The 14,483-nt window shown below is 48.3% G+C and overlaps 1 protein-coding gene across 6 annotated transcripts in view; it reads right to left on the minus strand.

The window, feature by feature from the left end:
* Positions 1–14,483, minus strand: part of ESRRB (estrogen related receptor beta) — a 156,355-nt gene that overhangs the window by 81,720 nt on the left and 60,152 nt on the right. The window contains exon 1 of one of the 6 annotated variants that reach the window (XM_045511351.2): positions 10,014–10,148. The exons of the other annotated variants lie outside the window; for them this stretch is intronic. The gene's annotated coding sequence lies outside the window, so the exon portion shown is untranslated. Of the gene's footprint in view, positions 1–10,013; positions 10,149–14,483 lie in introns of those variants that run through there. 6 annotated transcript variants of the gene reach the window in all.

Genomic DNA, 14,483 nt, shown 5'->3' on the forward strand with positions numbered 1-14,483 from the left:
TGCACATATTTTCTCAAAATGTATCCAAGCTTTTAGCTCATAATTTACTGAAGGCTCCTCCATGCCTAGCCCAGTGCTGCAAATTCACAAATAAATCAGGCCCAGGTCTTTAAGGGGATCAGGATGATGGCACAACTTTCACGGAGAGGTGGGAAGGAGGGTTTAATTCTCAAGGCTGCCTCCTCCTTGGCAAGGCCATTGCCAAGGGCATTTCTCTAAAGACTAGGGATACAAAGAATGAAATGAGCCCCCAGTGATGAGATTATCCCCTGGCATCTAAGGCTGTGCAGACCTAGCCCTTACCCAGTGCATGCAGGCTTCTGTTCTCTTAACACTGAAAGAAGGCTGGGCTAGTCCAGGGCCTGTGTGTGACTGAGTCACTGAGCAGGGCCTCCTGATGCCAAAGGTCTGAGCTTGAAGCAATTTTCAGGTAACTGTCAGTGCAGAGACCTCCTCCAGGGCCAGAGCTGGTTGGGGCTCTCGGAACCAGCTGAACAGGAGATCTGGAGCATCTAGCACACGCTGGCCCTCTCCGGGGCCTCTGCTGTGTGGGGAGCTGTGAGCCAGATGCTCTCAACTTCCCACTTTTCCTGCGGCTTCCCCAGCAACTGCAGCACAACCAGTGCAGCCCCAGCTCAAGCTGGTTACCGTGTGTGCGCTAACTTGGACGGTCTGGAATATTCCCTCAGCTCCCCAAACCAGAGGGGCCCTTGCCTTTGTGGGCACAATTGCACTACCATGATTGAAGGGACCCGCTACAGCCACTGCAGAGCCTCCCTTCACCCTGGAGCACGGCTTTTCTGAGCATCTGCTCTGTTTCCTTCCTGACCTCACCTGTGCCTGCCTCACCTGTTCAGCCATGTTGGCAGCTGTTGTGGTCCCAGCTCCTCTCCCGGCCTGGAGGCTTGAGTGCATCTCTCCACCAGGGCCTTTTCCCTTGGAAGGCTAGTGTTTTCTGCTTCCTACTTTCAGCTACTGCAGTTAAACCCCATGTGCATGCGTCCCGCAGGGAAAAGCAATAACCTTACACTCTTAGGAGAAAACTCATGTTCTGCTATCTGGAAAGGTCATTAGTCTTGATAGAATTTGGATAGGGACACGCCTGTGGCTGTGAGGAAGAAATACTAAAAAGAGCCAAGATTTATTGAGCACTTACTGTGTATCAGTCTCTGCCTTAAGTACTTTATATCAGCCAATTTTGAATGTTTGTAGCTCTCCCCTGAGGGGGATCACTGGTTATGAGGAATCCAAAGCACAGAGAGATTAAGTAACTCATCCAGTGTCACAGAGCTGGGATGTCAGGCAGCCAGGCAGTGGCGTGGTGGTAAATGTTTACACCAGCTGAAGGAGGGGGACTGATTTATCTATTTCCATGGTGTAAATACTCCCATGTGGCCAGTTTCAAGCTACCGATGTGACATCACTGACGTTGTGCTTCTGTGAAGAGACGGGCACTAAAAACCCATCATACAGCATTCCCACCACACAGACATATTAGATGCAAATTGAGTTCAAGAACTTTTAAAGGTAGTGAAATATTCGAAGTCATGAGTTTTGAGTATGTACTAGCTTGGTTTTTAAGACAATGTATTTAAATGTAAGTTTACGTAATTTCATTTGTAATAATGGTTTGTGTTCAACCATCAGCTACAAAATTCCTAAGAATTTAATGGTCAGTTCTCCCAAGCCAGTCTGAGCTGGTTTCAGGATTTAGACTCAGTCTGGAGTCAGAGCTTTTCCTCCTAACCATTACCCTCTACTGCCCCAAGAAGGGCCTGGGTGCTCATCTACTCAGCCAGATCCGCTCTCGTGGATCGACAAGGTAGCAGATGCGGCAGGCCCCTCCTGGCCACTTTTTCCATGGCCTTCTACCTCCCTCTTACGCCTCTGGGAGTCCCCTTTACCCACACCTGACCTCCCCAGGTTAGCCCCACCAACATGCATGACATGCTTACTCTGTTCCAGATAGTGGGGACAGGGATGAGCTTCTACTCTAGGGGCTCAGGCTGTCGTGGGAAAAGATAAGTATGTATTCAAAACCAACAGGCTGTGACCCCATCAGGGGTACGGGCCAGACTGTAGCTGCAAAAAGAGAGATTAATTCCCCCTGGGAGGGGTCAGGGATGGCCTCACCCAGAGGGGAATCCATGAATAGAGTTTTAAAGGATAAATAGAAGTTTTCCAAGAAGACTGGGGGTTGGGGGATCAGCAATAGTACAGATAGGCACGAGTAGGTCTGAGGTGTCTATTTAGGTAGAAGTTGAGCAGACTGAGAAGGGGACTGGACAACGAAGGGGAGGGGAAGAATTGAAGATAAGCTCCGTAGCCCAGCTGGGGAGGTCCCTGTGTCGAGGGAGGGAAGAACAAGGAAGATGCATGGAGAAGCAGTTTGGAGGAAGATGCTACAATTCTGTTTTGCATGTGCTGGTGGGAGGTATACCCAGGAGCCCAAGTTGGACTCCAGCGTCGGACCCTGAGATTCAGACTCAGGAGTGGTTGGAGATCAGGAGATGAAAGGACAAGGGGAGGACGTGAGATGGGAGAAAATACAGCTTCAGCATACATTTATGACAGACTCAGAGGGAGGCATGAAGGGGATGCCTCTGGAGGTGGTCCTGGGCCCTTGGAGGATGACGATGGGAAGACCAAAAGTTCCCCCTGCCAGTGACACAGGCAGAGAAAGGATGGGGCCTCACTTACTGTGGCCTTCCTTCTCTCTGCCTTTTTAGGAACAAGTCACAGGGCCCAATTTTCCCTTCCACCTCCACCCTAAACTGAACTGTGTGTCCCACCCACACAGCTAAGAGGGGTTGTTCTGAAAGCTAGAGTTAGAAGGCAGAAATTCTAGATGCAGTGAGGGACATATAACACAGCAGCTGGAGTACAGGCACACAGCCAGACTGCCCCCGAGCAAATCCCAGCTTTGTCAGCTGTGTGACCTTGGGCAAGTGACCTAGCATCTCTGTACCTTAGTTTCCTTACCTGTGAAAGGGGGGTGGTAACAGAACTACTTCCTATTATGCCATTCACCCTAATAGGGTTATTGTGCGGAAGCAATGAATTAATACCTGAACTGTTCCAGACAAAGCCCAGCACCCAGTAAGTGCTCAATAAACATCAACGCCTGTTATTATTATTATTATTATTATTATTATTATTATTATTATTATTATTACAATTGCCAACCTCTGACTCTACCATTTATTTTCAGCTCTCTTGTCTCCCCAAAAACTTTTCTTCCATCAAACCTAAGACGATCCCCAAGGAGTTGAATGTCTTGGAGAAGAGACTTTAAACACGAGTTGGTCAGTCAGGGTCTGAAAATAGCACTAGCTGCTCCTGCCCATGCAGCAGCTAGAGGGCTGTCCTCAGACTGAGAGAGGCCTGGGTGCTGTCCAGCCTGGCTGGGGGTCAGGGCAAACCACGGAGGCAATGAGCATCCTGCACGTGTTTGTGTGCGTCGGAGACGGGGCGAGGAGGAGGTTGTCACAACACACTAGGAAGCAACTGCAGTGATTAAAAAAAAAGCTTGGGGAAGAGGGTAATAGCTCGGTGGTAGAGAGTATGCTTAGCATGCAGAAGGTCCTGGGTTCAATCCCCAGTACCTCCATTTAAAAAATAAATAAGTAAAATAATAAATAAATAGCTTGGAGTGTGATTCCGAATGGCAGTTCCAAACCTAAGCTGCTTTCCGAAGCTGGATTCCTGCACTCACCCCTCCAGGATCCTGCATTTCTGCAGTCTCCCGGCTGGATTCCTGCACGTTCCTCCCACCTTCAGAAAGCTCTGTAGTGGACTGTAACCCATGAGGTGCAGTGCCATCGAAGGCCTGCAGGGGGCTCTAGAGCTCTTCCATTTCCCATCCTCTGGGCTGTGAGGGTACCACGCTTAAAACAATGGTTGTGTTTACCCAGGCTGACGTCTATGCTGCTCTGAGAGGTGAGTGAAGAGAAGCTGGGGTTCACTGATCCCCCATGGTGCACCCCAGTTCATCCATGCCCACAAATGACTGTATCAGGTTCAGCCCCTGGTCCTTCCTACTCCACCACCCAACAGTGGTTTGGGCTGTTTCCCCCACAGCCTCTTACAGGATGCCTCCAAAGGGTCAGCCTCCAGTCCTTGTGCGGAGAGGACGCTGCTTTGGCCTCCAAGGTGCAGCAAGGGTAGCTTCCAATTGCTGGGGTCTCAGGTTCTAGCAATCCAGCCCCTCAAACTGCCTGTCAGGGAAACATGCAGAGACAGGTTCCCAGAAAGACTCGGCTTACTCTGTTCACTCTGTTCCTCCCCAAGGCAAAATTCAGTAGCTCTGGGTGCTATGCTAGGAGACCTAATTCGGCAGATTAGGTTACCTAATTGCAATTCTATCAATATATCTGGATGATGGAATTCACTTGTATCCACTAACTTCTAAGGACATGGACAACCTAACAATTAATATTGTCAAAAAGTTAAAGATAGTCATTCAAAAAAACAATGTGAAAAAAACTACACAGAATTGTTCTTTTGGGCTTTGTCAAAAGTAGAAAAAATAAGGGAAATGTTGTTTCTTAATCAGACCAGTTTCAGGAAAACACCCATGAGTAGTGTTGCCAGATTTATCAAACACTGCATAGGGCATAGTTATACTAAAAAATTATCTTTTATCTAAAATCCAAATGTAAATGGATGTCCTGTATTTTATTGGGCAACTTTACCCACAACGAAGGATATGGGACTTCATTCAGAGGAAATTTTCTATTCATCACCTCGGCCCCAAATCGTAATTCCTTCTGTAATCCCCTGTGTTACATATGGAAACCCAAGCCACATTGATCGCATTAAACAAAGTAATCAGTTCAAGCACCCCAATCTCACTGCTGGGGAGGAAGGACTCTCATTGTGAGGTTATATCGAAGGAATGAAAACTTCCAAATGATAACATCAAAAAATTAGTAAGAACATCAAACATTTAATGCACACCCACTATGCGCCTGGTGCTTGTGAATTACCTCTGTTTAATCTTCACAACAACCCAGGGGTGTAGATACTATTCTGGAAACTAAAAAGAGTATCTACAAGTCTAATTTCTGTAGTTCTTACAAAGACATGTAAATTTCTGGTCAATTACTTTCTAGGGAAAGAAAGGGGAGGGAAACCAAGAGACAGACTCTATCCCATCAACAAACTGGTTTATTCATAATGCAATGCCAGGTCTGTTGCTATTTGGTTATGTGCCACTTACACAGGAAACTGTCTTAATTTCAATGAATTATCACTAGCTTGTGGATTGTGGGAGAGAAGTGGGTGGGAAACCCGTAACAGTCTTCAGTAAGTTGGCCTTACAACTGAGGAAGATGTGTTATACCTCGGGATAATAAACAGCTCATTTGCTGTGAATAAAGGCACGCTCAAGCCACCCCGAACACTCAGTGACAATGACACGCAGATTCCAAATGTTCTCTGTAAGAAAAAACACCCTCTCTCCTAATCCTTCTTAAACTCAACAAGACTGATTGGTTTTTATTATTCATGAATTAATTTTTTACTCAGGGTCCAACAAGGGAATTGAAGCTATAACGTTTCTCACCGATTGAGAGGGGAAAAGCAGATCTCGGCCTGAGCAGCACAGCCAGATTCTTGCTGGGATTCCTTGTAGGGTAGGATGTTTTGTTTGTTAAATCAGATAATAATCAATTAATAGCCCAAAGCTTTGGGTTGTTGGTTTTCTTAGGGGGGAGGAGAAAAAAAATTGAGTAAGAACATAAATAAGAATACTGAAGTAGAAAAAAAAAAACAGAGACGGTCATGGGACTCTGGCATATATTATGTTAGGCTGGTGTATTAGGTTGCCTCCTATTTCCAAGGCACACATACCAAAAAAAAAAAAAAAAAAAGGCGGGGGATGGGGGTGGGAATGAGGCAGGAAATAACAAGGGCAGTGCTGATTTCAAAAGTAACACACAGATGAGCAGTTTGTAGGTAGCAAGTCTGGGTCTGGGAATTGGCATGGAAAGTCACAAGAAAGGTCACGGGGATCCAGAGGGGTGGGCTCCCTGGTGCCCTCTTCTAATCTCTGCCTCCAGAGGGCAAGTTGAGGTACCCAGGAGCAGGGACAACAGCCTGGGAGAAGCTGAACGGCCAAGAAAGCAATCAAAGGTGGCGAGGTGACTTTGCCTCCCTGTTCAGCCAGTTCTTTTCCCAGCTATTCACATATGCCAAGTCATAACCCACCTTGTCCTCTGTGTGCCTTTGGTCTGCAAACTTCTCCTGAGATTGGGCCAGAAGAACCAAGGAACGTAGGGGCACGGAGAGGCAGAGCATGGCATGGGCCTCAGATGCTTGTGTCAGGGGGTCAGACCTGACACAGCATCCTTTACAAGAAACATTTCTCCCTTCCCAGTTCAAAGACAACACACCCAGCATTTCTCCGGGGGACCATGTGGCTAATACCGTATTCTCCTCTACCTGTCTGTTCATATTTCAGATACCAGGCATTTTTAGCTTCTGGATGAATTTAGACGTGCAAATCCAAAGACTTTGCACTTTTACATTTGCAGGAAAATATGTATGTTCAGGGGCAAAACACAGAAATCCTTATCCAGTTACTATGGGGAAACTAGTTCTGAGAACTGCTTTGCGTTTTTGGGCAAGAAAAAGCTACAAGCTGTTATTACCATTATTATAATTATTATAACCATCGCATTATTGCTATTATTTCTGTGAAAGCGGTGTTCTTTCTGCCAAAGCTTGTTAGCCTGACTGCTTAGGTAGACAATGTCAACATACCCAAGGGACAAATGACAAAGAGTGAGGCTAAAAGGAAAAGGATAAATACTGCACTCTGCATGCGTGCTGAAGAGATGTCTCACCATCAAAAGGGAATGTTCTCTGCTGATCGATTAGGAAGGCAAAAACAAAAGCAGACACCAGCTCATTCACTCGGCATCACCAACATCCCAAACTAGAGCGCAAAGTGCCAGGAAGTGAGAGAAGAAAGAGGAGGGATGGAAAAATTGGTTCCCAACAAAGTTTGATGCTTCCTGGTGCCCACTCACCCGTTCCTCCAGTCCCTATTGCCTGGCTTTTCGGGTAACAGACAACCAACCTGGAATGTGCTTTAAACTGGAGGTTTTTACTCTCCTTGCTGTTCCCACCAAAACATGCGAGCAACTCACTAATAGTGGATCAAGGTCTTGATGGCTGGCCAATAACAGTCATTCTGCTTTGGGACTTCTCCCGACTAATCGTGCTCAGTACCTCAAAACAGGTCCAACATACACACACACTCCTATGTGCATATACACACGTGCACACATGCTCAGGTAGACACACACGCAGACCCAGTCACCCTAAACACCTGCCTCCAAAACACAGAAAACCAAAGAGGAATGAAAGGACAAAGGCAAACTAGAGCAAGTTGGAATGAAAACAGAGGGAAAAAAATAAGTGAAGACAAAGGAAAATGTTAAATTTTAAGACATGAGAGAATCTCATCTAAAACATCACCCTTCACATCCTCCACCCTCCGCTCCCCTAGAGAATTTCCTTAGGACTGTATTCCTTGTTCTTTGCCCTTCCGAAACCAAGAACACACGAAAAGACCAGTGATGCTCAAAACCTTTTGCTGAGTATCTTTTTAAAAATACAAGCCAGGTGAAAACACCAAAAACATAAATCTAAGTAAATGTAATGCTTTAAGAATTATGTAACAACAAGAAGAAAACAAAAAACAAATTTATGAATTCAAGTTAATGCAAGCAATTAAAAAAATAAAGTTAGCACTTAACATTTGAGGTTTTGAAACTCACAGTTTCCTAGATAGAAAAGCTTGACTAATTGGGCACTAAAAGTGCACATTTGTGCAGTTTTAATGCAGTGTTTCAGTCAACACCGATGGTCAAGCATGAGGCTGGCTGCTGCTGTAATTGGCAGGAGAGGATTCTGATATAGTTTTAAATGAAAATTGATCACATTTGAAACCAGAAGATAAAAACAAAACCTTGTTGGAGTTTGTTTAACTGCCTTTTGACCTCTGAATGAAATGACATTGAGAAACAAAATAACATTTTATCCAGAGAAACCATTCGCAGAAAAGGCTCAATCCTGGGGACACTGAATGATGATATTGAATAGAATATTTTAAAGTACTAAGGAACAGAGGAGAGAAATTTAAAGAGAGATAGGAGGGGAGGGGAGGGAGAGAGAGAGGAGGGAAAAAAATCTTCCTTGAGACTAAAATGCATAGATGTTAAAAAGCTCAGCAAAATGAAGATGAAAAAAATGATGTCCCTAACCCTCAGGAAAACTTTTTTGGGGGGCTTATTTTAACCCAAGCTCATAGACCTCTGAATTTAAGACATTTAGCCAATGGATCTTTTTTTTCCACCTTGTCCAGTTCCATACTGAAAGTCCCAGGGGCAAATTAAAGCCAGTATGATTTTCCTTGACTTGAAACATTTGACCCTTTTGGCGATAGACTGTCAGTGGCCATACCCAGGGAGAGAAGGGTTGGTCGGAACTGGGGCAGAACTCCCAGTGCTCTTTTGAGCACGGCCGTCTGTTATCCCGGAGGAAGGCAGCAGGGCCTGCTCGCCCTCTCCAGGGGTCGGCCAGCACTACCCGGGCCAGAAAACTGAAGAGAGGCTTGTGAGAAAGACCGAACTCCTCTGGCTGCAGAGACAGCCAGCCCTTGGGTCCCTCTGTGCTCCCTTTCACACCGTGGAAAAACCCCAAGGCTCAGCAGCCCCCACTGGAATGTGGCCACAGCCTGACCTCAGCCCAGGCAAGGCAAGGCGGCAGGGGCTGTGTCTAAATAGCAGAGCCCCGAGCCCCCTGTGACTCCCATCTTAAAGGAGAATACCACCCTAGCACATCCTCACGCATGTGCACACACAGACCCTCCAAGGCGGGAATTCTCCTAGGAATGGATGCGGGTTTGATGTTTCAGGGTTCAGGGACATCCTCTATATCAGGGGCATTAACGGCAGCAAGAAAGGGCTTGACATTCCCTTAAACCAATGCTTATAAATAAAGGTGCTATTAAGATCCTTCCTATTGTAATCCTGATCAGTACAGATAGGCAGATACAAGTACACGCATGGCGGGGGCAGGGCACCATGCAGCTCTGGGTTTCCCCACTTGTCTGGGGATGATTGGTTTTGTTGGATGATTGGTTGGGGGAGGTGGTCTCTGCTCCCAGGGACAAATTGTGCCCGTGCTCTCCTGTGGTCTGCCTCCCCACATGTCTGGAGTGTAACCACCTGAACTGTCCTGCTCGGCGGAGAACCCCCGCAGAACCTGGGAGCCAGCGGGCAGTCACTTCCCCCTGCCCACCGAGCCCCAGCAGCCCTTGCTGGAAGTCAGGAGGGCCCTCTAGCCCCCTGCTTTCCCCAGCAAGGCCCCCAGAGCCACAGATCAGCAACTGTGCTGCAAAGCCCCGCCAAGCCTTTGGGTGACCTCCTTCCAGTATAGCCCAGGAAATGCCCCAGAGCAGCCTGCCACACAGGGTGATACTGTCACAAGTGGTAGGGGTCACTCACCTGGTGGCCTAGAGAAGAAATAACACCCCCCACCCCCCACCAACTACTGATGCCTCCCAGCCACTCCCCTGACAACCTCTCCAAGGAAGAGGTCTGGGCCTGCCACCCATTCCCCAGGACAGTACTGCTATTATCAGTGAAAGGTCAGTGGCCTCACTAGAGCCCGGGAGCAGGCTGGCCCAGTGAGGGTTAATCTGCCCGGACAGTCATCACAGGGGTCACTGTGATGTGCAGAGAAGTTGAGCATCCCAGTCCCCCAGAGCTGGTCTGCTAATTACATTTGCAATTATAAACACCACAACCTCCCTGCACAGGGACCAGGCCACACCAGTGGATGGGGCAACCAAGATGTAATGCTGCGGCAGGCCATCCCAACCACGCCAGGGGACACCGGGACCAGCAGAAGCCTCTGGGCCCCTCTTCCGACGAATGACCATGCATATAACAGCTCCCCAGAGGTCTGAGGCTGCTGGGACAGAGAAAGGGGACACTCACCAGAGATGAAGCCCAGTCAGTGGTCACCAGCACGTACACTGCTAAAAAGACCTGTGATTTATCCCTAGAAATCAGCAAGTGGCCTCCAGAGCAAACAGTCAGGAGGAGGACTCAGATTTGTCCCGTTCCAGCCCATTCCTAAGTTAAGCCCTTCAGGGCTTCCTGACATGGTCTGTGGACCCTCTACTTGAAGCGCTCCCTCCTCCCACCCCTGGCACACGCAACCTCTGGGAACCACAGCCACTGCAGGGGACATCACAGGTTCAGCAATCAAGCCATGCTAGGGTCCCCCACAGGACCCTTCAGTCAAAAGCCACCAGACTCCAAGACAGACACTCCCAGCAGAGCTGTGAGGTGTCCTAACTAATTTGGGCAGACCTCCTGGTCAAGCTGGAAGAGCACTGGGAGGGCCTCACCTGCAGAGATCAGGGGACAGAGCTGGATGACGGCCGGTAGGTGTGGGAAGGCACCTGCCAGGGTGTGGGGTGGACTTGACTTTGAAGGAGTGGATTATGGTCTAAATATCTGCTATTCCTTCCCCCTTAAATTAGAACCACACATAATTTTAATCATATTGAGGAAGCCACTTAAAGCAACTGTGAAGACTAGTTCTAGAGACCGGCACTGCAGAACCTCAGCAAAAGCATCCCAGCTCTTGTCTGTTGGTCTGTCTTCTGAACTAAATTCACTTGCCTTTTGAATCCTGCTTGTTAACACAGCCAGCTCCATCACCCACTCCCAAGCACACACGCTCGATTGCAATGTTTCTCTCACCACCACCCCCTTTCCTTTGGGCTGCCAGACTTGTACAGAGCTTCCCAGGTCCAAGTGCTCAAAAGAAACAAGGCATTTTGCAGAGGACTGAGGAAGGAGACAAACTTTTTCAATGAGTTTAGATTATCTTAAAAAAAATTTTTGGCAAAATGTCCCATTATCAGGAACACAAATCAAGCATGCAGGACAAAGTCACAAGGGCCCCCTGGGCTAGGGCTGAGGGCACTCTCTGAGAAGGCAGGGTTGTGACATGAAATCTCTATCCCAGCCACTTCCCTCAAAGAGCTTTCCCCGAAAGTCCCCTCTGTCCCTCCTCTCTCTGACTAAATGGAATATGTATTGATTACTTCAAATCAATAGAATGAAAAGGTTCTTGTTTGGTGGGTCAGTTTGTTTCTTCATATATATATATGTGTGTATATATATATATATATATATGTATGTATATATATATACACACACACACACACACATATATATATTTTTTTAAGAAACATCTTTTCATATGTCCCAATTATTGGTAAAATAGAGAACTGTTTCTAAAATGAAGGGAGTTGGGGAAATAAGCTCTGAGAGGAAATTTCCAGTTGATGTCAAGATCTCACTGAGCTGGAAAGGGCCTTACCCGGGACTGGGGCCCTCCATGTTGACCTACTGTTTCCTGCTAGTTGATCGCCCTCAGGCCTGAGTCCATCACCCCATCCTCTTCCACGGCAGCCCACACCTCCAGGAGGGTGGCAGGCACATAAAGGTTTATTTCCCAGAGCCCCTCCCTCAGAAAATCAAGACTAATGTCCTCACTCTGATTTATTTTTAAATGTACCATTAAAAATTAATTTCCCCCTTTGTTTTTCTCTGGGTCACTGATTCTGAATTACCATGTGGCATTTTTCCTACGTGTGAACCCACATATTTTACCTTCAGGACAGTTTGTTCTTTGTTTCTTTAACAACAGCAAAGTGGTCATCGGACGGTGGGTGAGGCGGCCTGCCCTCCCTGCTCCCTGGGTTTTATGCCGAGGGTCTCCGGTGGGTCCCATCCCTGACGCGTTTGTACACAGGCCAGCACACACACTCCCACTCTGGCTGATTATATATGTACATAAAATATTGATTAGAAATGGTAATGGAGTCACCTACAGGATTGGCTACAGGAAAATGAAAATGAAGGAGAGAAAGGTATGAAGGTATGGATATATCTGTGTGTGTGTGTGTGTTTTAGTTTCTCACCTGGAAAGTGAGAATAACACAAAAGCATTAAAAAAAAATGCTCTCTGTATATTAGCAGGTGAGAAAGAGGGCTGAAGAGTTCTTTCTCCCTGGACTGTGGTCCCTGCGCCCTTGGGTGTTTTCAAGTCTGAGAATGTCAGCTAAGCCAAATAAGTAGAAATTGTGTGTACAGAGTACACGAACCCACTCATGTATGTTCCCCTAGAAACATGGGCATCGTAATGGATGGATTTACCCTGTGGTTCTGCCAACAAACCAAAGAATGCAGCCCTCTGCTTTGTTACTTTGCTACCAGTGGGTCTGAAGCTACTTGTCGTGAAGCACCAGGGTTTAGGTCAGAAAGATGCCTCCCCGACATCAACCTCTGACCTCCACAAGCTCATCCTTGGAAATTTTGTACCGCTGTAACCACAGCAGAGGTAAACCCTCACCGGGAGGCATGCACCTATATATGGGGCCGGCTCACTAATGCTTGAGCTGCTGCCCATCAGCTCCTGGGCTCTGAGAAACAGCATCTCACAGGAATGCTTAGTTCCTTGGTGGATGGAGCAGGCACCTTTCTGGCTTTTCCTGTGCCCCATGGAGTGAGAAGGTAGTTCTTGGCAAAGAAACAGGAAAGGGAGGGAACCCAAACCACTGTCAGGCTTACTTTATAACTGATTTCCAGTTTAAACCCTTCCTAGACAGCCAGGACCCCAGCTCCCTCACTCCCCTTTGCCGCTTCCCTGACATTCCCTCTTTGCCCATATTTCTCCTCAAACTCAAGCCAGGGTTGCTGTCAACTCAATGAATTATCCAGCTGCTAAATCCCCCATCTCTCCTTGCTTTCTTGGTCAACATAATCAAAGGATGTACTTCCTCATATGAAATTTCGTATTTATTGACTGTGACTTAAGCCAGGGACAAATACATAGATATTTCGAGCTCAACTAAAGAAGTCACCTCTGGAGAGAGGGAGCCTAAATAATTTAAATATCCAATATTTGTCGTACTTGGTAATTTTATGTGAGGAAATACCCCACAAGCATCAAACATTGTTCGAACTCTCACCCACCCTAGAGGGTTCTCTGGCGGCTCCCATTCTCTTCTGGAGGGAGCACCCAGCCCTCTCGGCCGCCAGCCAGACAAGGGATCAGTGTAACCTTTAAAGAGAATGAAAAACCACTTTTCAAGCTATGGAAACCTGAATCCGTTATAATTAAGGATTTCTCTCACCTCCCAACCCAGTCACCTTCTTCTGACACTCTACATTCTAATGGCACCTAAAGGACCCTCTTGCCTGGGGAAATCCCAAAACTAGAACCAAAAAAGGTTAGCGTGGAGTTTGGGACAGTCTGGTCACCCACAGGAGACGCTGCTGTGAAGTTGTCTCCTCTCTCACGCGTGGTCCACCTGGGGTGGAGGTAGTCGTCGCAGCAAGGGGGTGTAGCCACACTTCCTGGAACCCCACGTTATCCAGGGTATTTGTCTTAGGGATGTCGTGGTTCTTGAGGGAAGGGGTAGTACAAAAATGAAAGGATAGTGGAGCCAGAACTGACTCTAGTAGTTCAGATTGCTTCAGGAAAAAAAAAAAAAAAAAAAAAAAGAGGAGGAAGACGAGCAAGAAGTTAAGCGGGTCTACGAGAACCTAGAGTTTTCATTTTATTATTATTGAAGCTTTCCGAGGGACCATTCTGCGAGCGCCCACATCCACACGCTGGGACACCAGTTCGGACGGAGCGCGGCGGCATGCGAAGCGCCCAAGGGGAGGCCCGGGCAGGTACCCCGGCCGGTGGGGGGGACGACAGCGGAGGGCCCTGGGAGGGAAACCGCGGGTGGCAGGAGCAGGACCCCAGAGAACCCCAGCTGGACGCGCGGGGCAGCCCCTCTACCGTTCGGGAGATCAGTTCTCCGCTTTCCCAGTCTACGTGCTTGGCGCGCTGCCCAAGCCCGGGACCCGTGGTTCGTGGGAGTCCTGGTCCGCAGTCCCCACCACCAACCACGCGCACGGCGCTCCGACGACCCCAGGTTCCCGAGAGGCGAGCTCACAGCCGCCCCGGGGCACGGAAGTCGCGCCCGTCTGTTTAGCCGGGAGCAGCCTCCCCTGAAGCCGTGGACCAACTTTGCCTCCGCTGCAGCGTCGGGCCGGCTATCCCCACTCCTGGCGGATTACGGGCTCCCCTCGCAGGGCGTGCGGGGCGCAGCCTGCCCGGGCCGCGCCGCCCGCACCCCTAGGGTACCTTGGGTCCACCGCGCTGCGTGCGCACCCTCGGGGCGCCCCAATGGGATTGCCGGGTGAGACAGTGCTGGCCGCCCGCAGTTTCCATACCCGCGCGGCACGTTCGATTTCGCCCGCTTGCCGGGATCATTTTTGGTCCCCAGTACGGAAATTAGTATTAAAGTCAAAGGGCCCGCGGGGAGCCTTTCCCAGATGGGACAGGACAGCCTTGTGACATTCCTGCACCTGTTCTGGGCTTGCTCCTCCCCA

Source organism: Camelus bactrianus, chromosome 6 (assembly GCF_048773025.1).
Source record: "Camelus bactrianus isolate YW-2024 breed Bactrian camel chromosome 6, ASM4877302v1, whole genome shotgun sequence".
Lineage (NCBI taxonomy): Eukaryota > Metazoa > Chordata > Mammalia > Artiodactyla > Camelidae > Camelus > Camelus bactrianus.